At 38.5% G+C, this 12,560-nt stretch overlaps 1 protein-coding gene and 1 long non-coding RNA gene across 1 annotated transcript; both read left to right on the top strand.

Annotated features, from left to right (window-relative positions):
* The window catches only part of LOC311296657 (uncharacterized protein), a 116,960-nt gene that overhangs the window by 51,125 nt on the left and 53,275 nt on the right, over positions 1-12,560 (top strand).
* On the top strand, positions 4,140-10,274 carry LOC311296676. The gene is made up of 4 exons (XR_014628660.1): positions 4,140-4,297; positions 4,478-4,632; positions 4,740-4,938; positions 8,788-10,274. It is a non-coding gene; the product is annotated as an uncharacterized lncRNA (long non-coding RNA).

Here is a 12,560-nt window from a genome sequence, read left to right as displayed (position 1 = left end):
CCACCAAATTACACAGTGGGTACGAGAGGGGATGTACGCATCTCCAGGTTTCTGTCTAACCATTAGAGGACCAGGTGTTGGGCAAATCTGAAAACTGGACTCCTCAGAGAAGATCAGAATCTGGCTTTGTGAAGGACGTGTGACTCAGGCCACATACAAGGTTATCCTGGAAGAAAACATGCTTCCATCTGCTCTGACAATGTTCCTGAGCATTGATAAGACCACAAGATCAAGACCCTGTCATGGCCATCACAATCTCCAGACTTGAACCCCACTGAAAACCTCTGGAATGTGATAAAGTGGAAGATGGAGGGTCACCAGCCATTACATAAATTTAAGATGCTTTATTTTTTTCACCAGGAGTGGTTTAAAGATAACGTCGCCCAACAGCAATGTGTCCAAATGAACCTGAAGCTGATTGGAAATCGGGGTTATTCCACCAAATATGGATTTCTGAACTCTTCCTAAGTTAAAAACATAAGTATTGCGTTATTTAAAAATGAATATAAACTTGTTTTCTTTGCAATATTCAAGATCTGAAAACATGGCATCTTTTTTCGTGTTTTTGACCAGTTGTCACTTTCTGCAAATAAATGCTCAAAATTACAATATTTTTATTTGTAATTTGGAAGAAATGTTGTCATTAGTTGTTAGAATAAATCAGAAATGTTCGTTTTACTCAAACAAATACATATAAGTAATACATCCAGAGAAACTACTATTTTGCAGTGGACTTTTTCCAGAGCTGTATATATATATATATATATATATATATATATATATATATATATATATATATATATATATATAATTCATCACAATGAGCAAAATTTCATTTTCATTTCAAATGCTGTCAATTAAAGGAGAACTCCGGTCAATTTTAACATTGAGCTCATTTTTTTGTACATTTGGAGTGCTGTCAATACAGAGAACAACGACAAAAATCGGTGTTGCCTACACCGAGTTATTCTATTTTTTTAATTTGCGCCCTGTTGACTTCAATGGGGCAATGTTTAAACCTGCTTTTAGCCTCTTAACATCCTTGATGTGTCATTACACAGAAAATGTGAGTGATTCCTTCAGAGTGAATATGGTGAATCTGACTGCAGTAGATGTGAAAGATATTAATAAAAATTAAGTTAATTCAGCCAGCGCTCATACCTGTATTTACTTCCTGTTTTCGGTCAAAGTCCACAGTAGTCGATTGTTGAGTTCACGTGCGTGATCATAGGTAACTAAGCAACAGTGGAGAACTCGACAATCGACTACTGTGGGCTTCGACCGAAAACAGGAAGTAAATACAGGTATGAGCGCTGGCTGAATTAACTTAATTTTTATTAATATCTTTCACATCTACTGCAGTCAGATTCACCGTGTTCACTCTGAAGGAATCACTCACATGACCTGTGCACTTGTAATGACACATCAAGGATGTTAAGAGGCTAAAAGCAGGTTTAAACATTGCCCCATTGAAGTCAACAGGGCGCAAATTTTAAAAATAGAATAACTCGGTGTAGGCAACACCGATTTTTGTCGTTGTTCTCTGTATTGACAGCACTCCAAATGTACAAAAAAATTAGCTCAATGTTAAAATTGACCGGAGTTCTCCTTTAAATGTAGTGAGTTGAACAACATATTTATCTTTTTTTACTTTGTGAATTTGCTGAAATTTTTATAGAACTAGAAAGACTTGTTTGTAGCTTGATCAGGGAACTAAATGAGTGTTTGTAGCTTCAGATAATAATTCTTGCAGTGTAAATAATGATCTGTTTCTTTTTAGTGGTAAGTTTGCTTGTAGTGGTAGCATAGGCGGAAATCGCGGGGGGGTCGGGGGGTTCAGGACCCCACCTAACTGAGGGTTGTCCCCTCCTAAAAATATAATTAAAATCTGTATTGTAAATAATATAATGATATATACTTAAAATAATTAAGTAGTAAAAACAATACAAATGCAAACGGGGCAACAACAAAAAACGTTTTTACATTTTGAGTCCCCCTCGCTTCCCTCACAGTGCTTTGGTCCACTGTGGGAGAGAACAAGGTTTTTCAGTTGTGAAACTCCAGTAAGTCAAGGCTATTTTATTCAATTTAAACCTAGGATGAAGTGATTATTTTTTATTTAATAGGCTACAGATTATGCTGTGTCAATAAATCATGACAATTTTTTTATGATAACCAATGTACTTTTGTCACCGATGTAGTCCGCCTCGCTATGTTGGCGATTATAACCTTGTTTTATACAGTCTGTGCGTTTACCGCGATCGTTTAAAACCGTTCCCTCACACACACCCATAAAGTGTACGCATACACTATGTGTAACGTAGATTAACTGTTAGACAAGTGCGGGTGCGCATTTAGATTTTCACGCTTTCACTGTGTGATTTAGTCAGTTTATATCATTTAATATTGTTAATCTAATATAATATCACACAAAGAGTACAGTTTTTCTCCAGATATTAACATGATAATAAATGTGATTTAATAAACTGATAAATGAAAAGTTTACTTTTAGACACCATATTGCCTGTTTTAACTCTATTTCCCCTACGAAAATAGTTGAAAACTAAGCCATAGCACTGTATTTGCGTCTCTGAGAAACACACGAGGCATTTCCTTACTGAATTATGAATCAGCTTAATCTCAATGACTCACTCATTAACAATGAATTGCTGCCACCTACTGGCGGTTTTAATTTCACATTTAAATTATCTTTGCATGTTTTAAATCATTTTATATACAGTATCAATATTAATATGTGCAAAAGCATCTAAATGCCATTTCAAATGCAGCTTCTGTGTTTCCTCTCCATTGCAAAGATTTTGTTGATACTTATTTAATTTGATTGGTAACAGCCCTATTGTGTCTTATTATTATAATTCAATTTAATTAAATGTATGAAATTGACACAAAAGATGATGCATGCATATAATTAGGTTTAAAAATACATTTATAAAGGTAAAAATGCCAATGAAGGTAAAAATCTATTGAAACTTATTGGAAAAATTATTTCTCGTCACTGCTGTGAACTGACCTCCACACAGAATATGAAGAATATCAAAAACTTTAGGAGTCGGCTGTCCTCGGCAGTTAACACACTCAGCAAAATATTGTCTAATTAGCCTATTGTTATCGATAAAATCCCTGAAAATATAATTTTTTGTAAATTTCGCACACCAATGAAGAATATTTTGGTCAATTTAGTCAGCTTTTTCAATGAACCAGAGAGAAACTTTGAGAAGATGGCACGGTCTCCATGCTAGCTACACTAATAATAGTAGTAAGGCTTTCCTCTGTGTACTACACATATCCATAGAAAGTAAAATTTTGCCTATATTATTGGTGTCCCCTTCAAAAATTGATCTTGAGGAAAGTTATGTTAATTGTCCCCCCCCCAACATTTAGATGAAAGTTACGCCCCTGAGTGGTAGTACTACATGTACTATCAAAACAAAATATGGGAACTACTAGTGAATGATATGAATATATCTAATCATGAGGAATAAAACAAAGTCTTGGTCCATCTAATGAACAAAACCATTTATATGTGATCAGTATGGCAAAAACTTTACTTCAGAATTTATTCTGAAAAACACCTTAAGGTTTATCAGTCGGGCCTCAAGGGCTATTAACAGAACATTTCAAATTAGGCTTTATCATTGTTTCACATAAAAGAACATGTACTTATTCAATCTTGTTTGCTCTTGTTTATTTGTGGTCACAAGACTGCACAAAACAACTCTTTTAGGCTTTTAGTTCAAAAGAGAACATTTAGGGGGAAAAAAAAGATAAATGTATGTGTTTGTCACAGTTGTTAATTGAGAATGATCATTTCTATTTAGTTTCCACCAAAGTAATTTAGTGTAATTTATCTCTCTCCCATCTCACTATACTGTTACTGTTACCTGTAAGATGTAGGGACCAGTTATTATTTATAAGTTATTATTGGATAACTTTAATTTTAGACACAAGTCTTTCTACGAAAATATATATTTTTGTTGGTATTGATTAGGTTTGATTAACCCAGTACAGGTAACTAGACTGTCGAAGTCATAAGTCTGACGATAGTGTATTTGCTCCGTATCAGTGACGAAAGGTGATTTCATTAAGAATATGCGGCCCCTTTAAGAAACGTGACACTCTGCGCACTGAGGATGCGCAGAAGCCAGAAGCAGGAGGAGAGACTCGAGACGAGCTGAAACTTTAACCAACCGAGGCTGAAAGTGACGCTGTTAACGATCGTGAATGAAGGACAAATGTGGAATATTTTCTTCGGATGCCGTATATTTCCAGTCTGCAGGTGAGAGATGTTACAAGATTTCAGAGTTTAACATAAAACAACTCCAGAGGTTACGTGTAACGTTACTAACATAAAGAAATGCGTTGCGTGTCCAGATTTCTTAGTGTAATAATATGTTGGCAGAGAGTTTTTCACAGCCTATTGACACCAATAAAATGTGCTTAATGTGCCACTTTACAGAAGATCTCAGACATCACCATAATGAATGAGGTGAAAACAGGGAACTATTGGAGACAAAGAGGCTTTTCAGCAGCTCAGTTAAACATGAAGGTCCTGTTGTTTCCTGTTGACCTGTTGTCTTTCAACAAGAATTAAACAAACCTTAAATGCAACTGGTATGTAACTGCCTTGAATTCTCTATTTTTATATCAGAAAACAGACATGTTCAGTTAATTTAAATGTAAGTAAAGTAATAAAGTAACTTCTCTTTGAATTTTTGCAGATCTGGTGTCCCTCCCACAACAATTCACCAATAAATACTGGGAATATTCCCATCATCCTACAAGAGAAGGACAAACTCCAGGAGTAGCAGCTGAAATCTGTGTGACTGTTAAAGATGGAGTTTATTAAAGTGGAGATTGAAGACATGAGTGATCCAGAACCATCCAGAATAAAACATGAAGATACTGAGGAACAAATAGGTTGGTGTCCATTCTTGATTCTTCAATAATTTGGATGATAAACGATAGAGAAATGCATCTAAACGTTCATAACCTTGTATATAGCAGTTTTAATTGTATCAAAGGCACAATATGTACAATTGTTAGATTAAAACATCCAAAAACCGGGGGGTGTCACCACTGTTGAATAAGAAACAATATCAAGAACTCGTCAAAACTCTGTGAATCACAACAAGCATATCAGTGAGAACACTCGGTTAAACTTTGCACACACTCGAACCTGACTGCACATCACATTTTTTACTTTATTGATACTGCTTTTAATCGTAATGCAACGGACCGGTCAACGGGACATAGGCCTATATTAAGCCTTTAAAGAAAAGGGTTATTGGGCTGTTTACGGTGTCATATACAATAAAGGAGTCTGCACAGCTACAGGAAATAGAAATTAACGCAAAAAACCTGCCTAGTGCCAGACGGTGGACTTGCGCTCAGAAGTTTGTTTGTTTTTGAGCTGCTGCGGATGATTTCTTTCTGTGTACACACAATATTACGTAACACTCTGCGCTAAATTCTTTAAATAGCCCACTTAAAGTGTTTATTACAAATGCTAAAAATGAATAAATGTTAATGAACAAACATTTGCGTTGCGCTGCAGCACTTCCCGCGCCCCTGGTGTCTAACAATCCTGTCTAATACATTATTAGATATAAATGTTTTGCATAGAAAGTAAACAGTAAATGAAAAGTTATTAGCGTATGTCGTGTGGTTGATGTCCAGTGTCACCAGCTGAGCAGAAATACATTTATAATCATGTTTCGCTTGGTCCCCTCCAAGTTGCGTTGGATTTTCTCCTCGGCGTGTTTACAAAGCTTTTTTTAAAATGGCGGGTGCTGGTGTTTCGCGTGTGTTCGGCCAATCAGCGTACACTAACCATAATGATGGTTTAGACCGACTCTGAAGTAGGAGCTAAATTAGTTCCTCCAAAAGGAGTTCTTAGAACTAAAATCATTCCTAGTTTCTGCGGTGCGAACACACCAAAATCCGGGTACTTTGGCCAATAGTTCTAGGAACTCTGAAAAGGTTCCTCTGGTGCGAAAACCCCTTCCGTCTTTAGTTCAGAGATGGCTGTTTCTCCTCCTCTAAAATTAATAAATTATACGTTATCTGTGATCTCTTAACTTTCCCGTTCTAGTAGAGTACAATATGGACAAAATAAAAAGAATATAAAACATTTTACACGGATTTCTTTCAAGTCATTTACTGAGTTATGAACAGAAACACACACTGGTACCATGCAAGGCTCACTTTCAATCAACCATTCAATATTTATAACAATTGCATTAATTATATGTGATCTAAGGGTAATAGTCACATATATAGGTGGTAGACACGATAGAGATTTATGCATTTGAGCGATGTTTGATTATAAGTCCGTCTAGTATTGTTTTGGAATAATCTGATGCATTTTAATATGCAATGCAAGTGTAACTTGCAACGTAAGTGTTTTTTGCTAGTTTAAGCAGTTTTCATTTTCACGTCCTGCGCCACGTTGTTTAAATAGCAAATGCATTTGCGCTCATTTGTGCGCCCCCGGGCTGCTGGTCTGAAAACGAGGTGTGTTCAGGCGCATTGTTGCACGTTGCGATTTTGAGGCAACTGAAATAGTCTTCGCCATTAACTGAAACCTGGTTTAAAGTCAATGGCACAATATTTTTTTTTTTGTTATTTAAAGAGCGCGTTAGTAATATGCGCCTATAGGCGGGTCCAATACGCACATACACTCTGCTTCTCACACACACGGGGACGTGCAGCAACACAAAAACATGCAAAATATAAAAAAATAAAAGTATTAAAATGTAAAAGATTATTATTGTGTACATAAATATATGGTGGAATCCGGCTTGTCCCGTAGATGGTCTGCTTGAGCTTTAACCTCGTGCACACACACAGACACACACACACACAGCTTTAATCTCACGCAGGAGCAGATCCGTCTCCTCTCTGGAGACGCGTTCAGTCTTTCCACTACCAAATTCCGCCGTGCAAATGGCAATCCGCCATGGCGCGAGCGCAACTGGCTTTTAAAGGGAATGGGAGATGAGACTCTGATTGGCTTATTGCACGTAAAGCCTGAAACACACCCTTTACTCATTAAGAGAATAGGGACAACCCTTTTAGACCATACGCCGCGTGTGCCGACAATTTTTCACGTCATTAAACTAGCAAAAGTGGATTCGGACATGCACTAAGTGCACTTGTGTCTTGCACTTTAGACCAGGGGTTTTCAACCGGTGGTCCGCGGCCCCCTGGTGGTCCGCGGCGGCATTGCATGTGGTCCGTGACATGCATTCCAGCCTACGTAATTTCACTATTAAAATCACTTTTTTTCCATAATAAAAAAGTTTGTCTTAAAAAAAAAGCAAGTCTGTCAGTAATAATTACATTGGCATTCAGTAAAGTGTCGAACCCATAAAAAGTAGAACCATTGTCCGCTTTACATAAAACAAATCACGACATGACCTTGAAAATTCGCGAATAGAGCGTCTGGCGCAAGTGATTTTCATGTCAAGTCAATGTAAAGACGTGTTTACGCGCATCTGGAGGTCCTGTATCGCGAATGAGGCGTTTAGCGCGGACGCGCGAATGAGGCGAATTGGGCGTCTGGCGCGATAAGCGCGAGTGATTTGAGGGTGAGAGAGCGAGAGAGAGAGAGAGAATTCTGATTAGTCGAGAGGATATATCGCGTTTAGGCTAAAAATAGGTGCGGCGCTTATCGCGGTTTGGAAAGAAACTGCATCTTGCAGTACATTTTAAACAAGGAAATATAGTGATTTGGCATGAAACGTTGATGGAGCAATGAATAGGTTCAGTACACAGCAAAATGACATGACAAACTCTTTTCTTTTTTTTTTTTTAAATGCCATTTCCTCAATTCGACTTCCGGATGTGCTATCTGACAAAGGAATCCACACACTACACACACACACACAATAGTGGGCCGCCAATTACTTAGTCAGAGTGGTGGTCCCTGGCACAGAATCAGTTGAAAACCCCTGCTTTAGACCACGCGCTTAGATCGTTAAAATAGGGCCCTAAGTCTCTGTGGTTTAAGAGAGCTCAGGTCAAACTGAGAAGAAGGTATGATTTTGTTTATCTGTCGTGGGATCAAACAACCTCTTTGGTGTTTTCCTTGTGGGGCTCAGGCGTTGCCATCTCCAAACCAATCCGTCTTATACAAACTGCCTAACAATGACAACGTTCTTCCTTTAGCAAGGCTCATCTCTTTCAAGCTTACATGGCCATAAAGTACTTAGCTGTGGGGTTCGTTAGTTTGCTCAGACTGGCTGGTGCCCACTTTATTTAGTGTCCTAGATTGTTGATTTGGGCTTTCTATGGGATTCTGCTTCTTGATCAGTCTGAAAGAGTCACTGCGGTTTGATTCCGCCTCAGCTCCTACACACCGTAATGTTAATAAAACTAGATTAGCTCACCCATGAACATTGTGGCGAGCAGGACGAGGCCGAGGGCCGTGAGAGAGCGACAACCGGCCTCGTCCTGGTCGCCTCGAACATGATTTCCATCGGCTGTGGAGGTGAAGACAACAACTCCCATGATTCCACTCTCATTCACCCATCATCAAGTGACATCTTTGTTCTTGTTTTTAATAAGTGACCTTTAGTGGTGAAAATTACAGTGAAAATGATTGTGCCTTTAACAAGGGAATGACAGAACTGACCTTTGAACATCAAAGATCTGATGCTTTATACTCAGACAGAAACCGGTTTTGTTTTCTGTTAAATATTCCCTTTAATTTTCACACTTATCCTCCTTGAACTGATTATTGACTACTTAATCTGTTTATTTCAGACCAGATGGAAGTGAGACAAAAACTAAATGACGTAAAGAAACACTGTGACTTCAAAACTGAAGGAACAAAACCCAGAAAGCTGCACTCCTGCTCACTGTGTGGAAAGAGTTTCCTATATACATCTGGACTCAGAATTCATCTGTGTGTTCACTCTGGAGAAAAACCATTTAACTGTGATCAGTGTGGAAAGAGTTTTACACAAAAAGGAAACCTTAGCAGACACATGAGACTTCACACTGGTGAAAAAACATATACATGCACCCAGTGTGGAAAGAGTTTTTATCAAGCATTAAGTCTCAATGTTCATCTGCTCCATCACTCCGGAGAAAAACCATTCAACTGTGATCAGTGTGGTAAAGATTTTATTTCATCGTCAAATCTAAAACAACACCTGAAAGTTCATTCAGAAGAGAGGCCTTATGTGTGTTCTCTCTGTGGAAAGAGTTTTTCATGGCTGAACAGTTTTAAACAGCACCAAAAAATACATAGTAATGTGAGAGATCATGTGTGTTGTGACTGTGGGAAGAGCTTTACTAGAGATGAGCATCTGAAACAGCACCAAAGAATTCATACTGGAGAAAGACCTTACAAGTGCTCATACTGTGACAAGAGTTTCACTCAGTCTGCACACCTGAAATCACACAAGCAACTTCATACTGGAGAGAAGCCGTATCTCTGTATTCAGTGTGAGAAGAGTTTTAGACATTTATCAAGCCTTCACACTCATTTGAAAAAATGTTGCAAGTGAGCAGTATTCGTCTTTTGATGTTAAATACATTAAAGCAAATTATCTAGGATAAAATGTGTCTAGGTGCAGGTGAGAAGCAGGAGACTCGAGAAAAAGTCTACATTTGATGTTAAAGTGACCTCATACTGGAGAGAAGCCGTTACTGCTGTCCTGAGCGTGAGAAGAGTTTTAGATATTCGTGTAGATTTCTCAGGCACATGAAGAAATATTATAAGTTGTTGCAGTGAGCAACGTTTCATTTACATGTCAAATACAGTCAAATAAATATTGTGAGATGAACAAAATATGGAGTTGCTCCTAAAAGAACAATATCTAGTTTAACTTTGAGAATTTGGTGAAACGATTAGAGAACTAGAAAGACTTGTTTGTAGTTTGATCAGGGAACTAAAAGAGTGTTTGAAACTTCAGGGGAAAAAAAGTGTAAATAATTATTTGTTTCTTTCCTAATGGTTAGTTTACAAAAAAAATCTCAGGATGGGTCGTGTGCTAAATGGGTCTTATTTGAATTTGATATATTCATGTAATTTACGTATTTGCTAAGTGTACTGTGTCCTGAAAGAATATGCAATTATTAGAAATAAACAGAAAAAAAAGTTTGTTTTGGGAAAAAAGTGTAACTGATTTGTTTCATGTAAAAACAGGCTTTAAGTTTGACATTTTTTGATAAATGTGTTTGTCACATTTCACTGTCTGTGAAACCAGGCCCATAGTTTGAAAATAAAACCCATTTTGTTTATATCTAATCTGGTGTCGTCATTTTCCGCCTGGGACTGAGGATTAAAGTGTGTTCTCGCTTTTTTTATCCCTTTTTCCTTTTGTTTTTGTTTCGTTTACGCTTTTTCCTTTGTTACTTCCCCTAGACGGGTCGAGGGATGTAACATTTACATTTAAGAATCTGCACAAAGGATATGACGATGTACTCTTTATCTCCGGCTTTATTGCTCAGTGTTTGAATGAATGATTCAATGACTCCCTCATAAAGACTTGAGGTGTGTTAGACTTGAAGCGGCGCTGCGCAGACCGATCGGTGTATGAGAAATGTATGTATTGTTGTGGCAAATTGAAAGTCTTTTTGGTTCGGGTCTCAAAGAAATCTTTCAGAGTCGAAGTTCCAGGTCTCAGAAGAATTAACTTTATGGAGCAATTCAACGAAGTGAGATGCCAGCTGGCCATCTAAAGTTACCATTGCCAGTCCTCATGGCTTATACCTTTTTCTTATCGCACCCTTATATCTATCTCTTCTTTTTTGCCACTCCTTGTGTTCTCACCACCATTACAAACATCTTCCCCTAGACCTTCTTCTATTGGTGGAACATCTCAAAACATCTTATATAACACATTTTTCTTCCAGTGCTTCCCAACACCTGCATCCCTCCTACAGGTTTTTGGGTACTTTTCCATTCTCTTATCCCTGTGACCTATTTTCTGCTTGGTATTACTGCATTTAGACTTTTAAATGAGACAAATGAAATTCTCCAACAGTATCAAGGAACAGAGAGAGCGATTAGAGAGTGGCTCTACGTGTCATACATCGATCAATCTGTGCAGCATCGCTTCAAGCCGAACACATCTTTTACTTGTTTCATTACTGGATGAATGTACTCTTGAGAAGAGGCCCTAGTGCAAAACAAAACTGTGAATGTCAATTAGCAAATTAACAGTCTAACAAACACGTTTAACTGAGCTGCTGAAAAGCATCATCTCATTCAGTAGTCCCTGTTTTCACCTCATTCATTATGGTGATGTCTGAGATCTTCTGTAAATTGGCACATCAAGCACGTCATTAGTGTCAGACAAACTACAGGATCATCACTTTATGCGTTAAACACCTATAAATGTATCCTATCAAACAGCTTTCTTTACATCTTGACCCCTTAGTCACTAATGTCAACACCCAAGCGAGGAACCTTGGTGTAATTTTTTATTCTGAGCTGAAATTGGACAAACAAGTCATTGCCATGGGTTAAAAGTAGTTTCTATCAATTGCCGAGCATTGCTAGCCTAGAAATCTAGATGCACCCTAGCAGCAGCAAAATTTATTTTGCAGCCAGTGTGGTCTAGCAACTCTCCGTTTACTTTCGAGCTGGAAAAACCAAACTCAGGTCAGGCCAATCACATTGTGTATAGAGTAGGCGGGGCGGGCTTAACATAATGACGACGGAGTTGCGACAGTTCCCTGCTTCTTGAAAACAAAGAATGGCAGCTGCTGCTGGCGAACAGTCTTTCGAATCGGCTTTGGCCTCGACTCTGGAGGACTTGGAGTTAAGCTTTTCTTTGAGAAAACAAAGAACGGCACTTAAGTTATTTTTAAAAAAGGAAGAAGGACTGGATACGGCAAAAGTTTAATATACCAACTAGTCTTCTTCGTTGCTCTGATTGGTTGTAGCGCTATCCTATTGCGTGCAGAGGGATTTTGAGAGACAACCGTTTATCCCGCCCCTCGGATTGAGCCGTGCCAATGGTGAGTTGCCAGACCTAACATCTTGATGTAGGTCTGGCTTGCCAAGCTGGATTATTGCAACTCGTTATATTTGGGATTGTCTAGAAAGTTGCTATTAAGGTTGCAGCTGGTGCCAGACTGTTCACAGGCACAGGGAAATGGTCTAGAGTTTCTCCGGTGCTGGCCTCTGTGCACTGGCTTCCTGTTGATTTTAGAGTCCAATATAAAGTTTTGACCAATGGTTTTTAAAGGTTTGCATGGTCTTGCTCCGGAGTGTATAGAACGTTTGTTACAGCATCATTGTTCCGCTCGACCCCTAAGATCAGGGTTTCTCAAACTCGGTCCTGGAGGGCCACTGTCCTGCACAGTTTAGCTCCAACCCTGATCAAACACACCAAGCTGTGAGTTTCTAGTGATCCTGAAGACATTTATTAGCTCGCTCAGGTATGTTTGATCAGGGTTGGAGCTAAACTGTGCAGGACAGTGGCCCTCCAGGACCGAGTTTAAGAAACCCTGCCTAAGATCATCCCAGAGTTTGCTCTTACATGTTCCCAAATCACAGATGAAAAACAAAGGAGATTGTG

This window comes from Rutilus rutilus (assembly GCF_951802725.1).
Source record: "Rutilus rutilus genome assembly, chromosome: 9".
NCBI classification, from domain to species: domain Eukaryota; kingdom Metazoa; phylum Chordata; class Actinopteri; order Cypriniformes; family Leuciscidae; genus Rutilus; species Rutilus rutilus.
The sequence above is the reverse complement of the archived record's forward strand: the minus strand, read 5'-3'. Positions and strand labels throughout refer to the sequence as shown.